The sequence below is a fragment of the Oratosquilla oratoria genome, chromosome 27 (genome assembly GCF_046742065.1).
Source record: "Oratosquilla oratoria isolate Oo_2021 chromosome 27, ASM4674206v1, whole genome shotgun sequence".
Classification (NCBI taxonomy): Eukaryota; Metazoa; Arthropoda; class Malacostraca; order Stomatopoda; family Squillidae; genus Oratosquilla; species Oratosquilla oratoria.
This window is the reverse complement of record NC_134803.1, coordinates 26147977-26152976: the sequence shown is the minus strand read 5'-3', so window position 1 is coordinate 26152976 and position 5000 is coordinate 26147977.

Sequence of the window (5000 nt, the reverse complement as noted above, 5' to 3'; positions counted from 1 at the left end):
TCTTCTTTCCTCTCACCTTTCCCTCTTCTTTCCCTTCCCCTCTCCTTTCCCCTCCCCTTGTTCTCTCTTTTATTCTCCCCGTTCCCCTCTTCTTTCCTCTCCATTCCCCTCTTCTTTTGTTCTTTCTTTCTCTATTATATCACCTCCCCTTTCCCCTCCCCTTCGCCTTCCTTTTCTTTGTCTTTCACATTTAACCTTCCTTTCCCCTCATTTACTCCCTTTTCCCCTGCTGTATCCCATTTCCCCTCCTTTTCCTCTCAATTTCCCTCCAATTTCCTCTTCCCTCTCCAGTCCCCCTCCCATTCTTTCTCCTTCACTCTCCACATCGTCTCCCTTCTATCCACTTTTTCTGTACGTCCGCAGAAAACTATATAAAGAAATACCAAGAAGTGCAGCTTTCCCGATTGGGGTCAATTTAGAGTTTCTAGAAATAAAAAGAAAATATCAGCGGAGAAATCTCTTGTACCTTATTGGGCAAAGGCTTCCCTATATCTGGTTAAGCACGTCTTCTGATGTCCATGAAGAAATTACAAAAAGTTCTTTACCAAATAAATAACTAAAAGGTTAATGCCAAAGTTTGAACCCTCAACCTTTCACTAAATAGAAGCAGTTAAATAAGACAAAACAGTCAGTGAACAAATCATAATAAAAATCCCAGATATTGAGCTCACCTCGGTGTTACTTCGAAAGGAAAAACTTTTGCACCTAAAGCCAACTTTAAACCTTAGAAAAATCAATTCAAGCCGACTGATGGGTTTCACTGAAGAGGTTTGTAAACGTCTTGGGAAACTGCAAAGACGTTCAGTAGTATGGGCTAGATAGTAAAAAACATCTTACAATTTTTGGTAATTTCGGCAAACAATTCCTCCTGTAGATAGTATTGACGAAACGATCTATAGACATCTCCCCGAACGAATAAAAAAGCAGTGTGAGCAGAAAAGGGCTGCGAGAATGGGTAAGAGGCTTAAAGAAGTGAGAGGGACTGAAAGGTTGAACGAGGTACCTGCCTAACTACGTCCCAAGTTAACTGCTTGCCTGCATGCCTCCTTTCCTCCTCGTCTCCTCGTCTCTTTTCCTGCTTGCCTGCTTGCCTGCCTGCCTACCTCTCTTCCTCTTTGCCTGCTTGCCTGCCTGCCTGTAACCCTGTCTGCCCGCCTGCCTGTCTTCCTGTCTTCCTGTCTGTTTGGCCACTTACCTGCCTGCTCACCTGACTGCCTAACTGCCTCCCTTAATGCATGCCTACCTCTCGGTTTGCCTACCAATTTGCCTAATTGCCTGCCTTTCTGCTCGTCTATCTACCTACGTGCCTGACTGCCTGACTGTCTTCCTGCCAGCCTGACTGCCTATCTGCCAGTTTGTCTTCTTGCCAGCATTCCTCTCTACCTGTCTCTCTACCGCTTGCCTGCCTGCCTCCTTGCCTGCCTGCCTGCCTGCCTGCCTGCTTCCCTGTCTCTCTGCCTGTCTGTCTGTCTGTCTTCTTCCCTGCCATCCTGCCTGCCTGCCCGCCTGCCTTCCTGCTTACTGGCCTGCTTTCCTGTCCACTAGCCTACCTTTCTGCCTGTCTGCCTACATTGCCTGCATGCCTGCCTGCCTGTCTGTCTGCCTTCCTGCCTGCTTCCCTCCCTGCTTGCCTGCCTGCCTTCCTATCGTCCTGATTACTGGTCTGCCTTCCTACCTTCCTGATTATTGGCATGCCTTCCTGCCCGTTAGTCTACCTTCCTGCCTGCCTGCCTGCCTAGGTTCCTGTCTGTTGATGTGCTTGCTTGCCTGGTTGCGTGCTTGCTGGCCTGAAATCGTGCTAGCCGAGTTACCTGCCTGCCTGCCTGCCTACCTTCTTGTCTGCGTCTGCATGTCTGTTTGCCTGTCTGTCTTTGTCTTTCTGTCTGTCTTTCTGTCTTTGTCTTTCTGTCTTTGTCTTTCTGTCTTTGTCTTTCTGTCTTTATCTTCCTGTCTTTATCTTCCTGTCTTTGTCTTTCTGTCTTTGTCTTTCTGTCTTTGTCTTTGTCTTTTTGTCTTTGTCTTTCTGTCTTTGCCTTTCTGTCTTTGTCTTTCTGTCTTTGTCTCTGTCTTTGTCTTTCTGTCTTTATCTCTGTCTTTGTCTTTCTGTCTCTGTCTCTCTGTCTTTGTCTCTCTGTCTTTGTCTCTCTGTCTTTGTTTTTCTATCTTTGTCTTTCTGTCTTTGTCTTTCTTTATCTTTCTGTCTGTCTTTCTATCTTTGTCTTCTGTCTTTGTTTTTCTGTCTTTCTCTTTCTGTCTTTATCTTTGTCTTTGTCTTTCTGTCTTTGTCTTTTTGTCTTTGTCTTTCTGTATTTGTCTTTCTGTCTTTGTCTTTCTGCCTTTGTCTTTCTGTATTTGTCTTTCTGTCTTTGTCTTTCTGTCTTTCTCTTTCTGTCTTTGTCTTTCTATCTTTTTCTTTCTGTCTTTTTCTTTCTGTCTTTTTCTCTCTTTGTCTTTCTGTCTTTGTCTTTCTGTCTTTGTCTATCTGTCTGTTTGTCTTTCTGTCTGTCCTCCTATTTGCCTGTCTACCTGTTTGCCTGAATATGTTCCATTTATACTGTCTCCGCTATTCCATATCTCCTAGCCCATGTATTCACCTGCCAGGTACGTAGGTTAGTAGGTAAGTAGGTAGGTAGAATGGTTAGGTATGCATTTAGGTAGGGAAGTAGATAAAACAACATCTAGCGTTCACCACAATACAATAATCAGAATCAGCAGCAGCTCTGGTTTTTTATGCTCCAGCAGTATTGACGACAAATTAAAAGAAAGGTCATTGCAAATTGCAAAACTGGATTCAAAGCTCTTTGGGTTCCATGGCTGCCAATAGAAAGAACAAACTTTTTCAAAACACTTCCCCTGTATTCTCATTACACTGGATGATTTTTTTTCCAGTTTGAATGATGTAAATAACCTGATTGATATACTTCCTAAAGGTATCGGACAGTGAACAGGCGATTTTATCTAGCTACGGCGTGGTCCTCAGGATGTAGATGCCAAGAAAGAAAAGAAAAAAAATCTCCCAGAAAGTGTTTTATTAATTCGTGTGGTTTATTTTGCATAATGGATAGCAAGAGACATAAAGAAAATACTCGGAAGCCGTTTGAGCCCATGATAGCTAAGGAAATACCCGCACGGTTGGCCAGAGGTCCCCTATTACGACAACTGCATCGGACGTGCCTACATATTATGACGTAATGGTCCTTGGTTGAGCCCTGGAATGGGCCGTATTCAAAGAGATGGCAATGAGAATAGGGTCTGCTTCCACAAGAAGGCCGAACATGCCTGTAATTATTAATGGAAACAATAGAAAAATTTATGCTGAAGATGAAAGAAAATTTATTACGGTGACTAAGATCTAGCGATGATGGTGATGTGATGATAGTAATTGTCATGGTGATGGTCAAAGCTCTTTCATTAACACTACCACCGTTCCCAAAACTTTCCGGAAGGGAAAATCAAGTAATGAAAGATCATGGTAGAAATGATGACAAGACACATTGCCATAGTTACTGTTTTCCATGTAATCTGTCGATTTCTAAGAATGGAATCTATGCACAAACACAGTCAAAATCAACCCAGACGTAGAGTGAGACCACTGAAAAACACACGAATTTACTCATTCACGCACATAGTATACGTATACATGCATACATACATGTATGCACACAAGCATATACGTACACGTACATATACGTATGCACACAAGCATACCTACACATACACATGTACGTATGTACACACGAATGCATGGGCATACATGTATGCTAGCACATACACACGCATGCATGTATACGCACAAGTATGTATTCATATGCACATAAGCACACACACATGTGCATACGCATACACGCATGCAGATAGGCACACAAATATGCACATACGAACACGGATATGCGTACATAAAAACACTCAAGTACAAACATACCATCGAGCGGGAACGCATAAGTCTTCGCGCGCGCACACACACACACACACCTTAGCGCGCACACACACACCACGCGAGCGCACACACACCAACGCGCGCACACGCACACATCAACACGCAAGTAAACACACGCCATCGCGCGAGCATGCACACTATCGTATGCAGGTGTACACACACACGTACACAAACCATCGTGCGCGCGTGCACACACACGTACACACACCATTACGCGAGAATGTACACACACACACACACACACACACACACACACACACACACACACACACACACACACACACACACACACACACACACACACACACACACACACACACACACACACACACACACACACACACACACACACACACACACACACACACACACACACACACAGACACACAGACACACACACAGACAAACACAGAGACACAGACACACACACACACACACACACACACACACACACACACACACACACACACACACACACACACACACACACACACACACACACACACACACAGACACACAGACACACACAGACACACACAGACACACACAGACACACACAGACACACACAGACACACACAGACACACACACACACAGACACACACAGACACACACAGACACACACACACACACACACACACACACACACACACACACACACACACACACACACACGCACACAAAAAAAAACGCACACTAATATCTATCATTACATGTTTGAATTATACGAACATGAATATATGGTTGTGTGTTTACGTGTATGCAATAAATATACTTGTATAAAGTCAGACGTACAGTGCATATGGATAATCCTGAACTCTCATAGTTAGACAAGGTCAAATGTTACAATAGATATGCTCGTATATTTGAAAAGTTGCGTTAAATACATTCAATAACTGTTTTTACTGTTTTCTTTGACAGAAATATCAATTAAACATATATAGATTACCCATCTTATTATTTTCTTTCACTGTTAATCTAATCTTTTTAGTGGGTTTATGTATATTGTTATTCATACTTTTTAACTAATATTTCTTTTTCATTTTGACTCTAATAAATTAGTG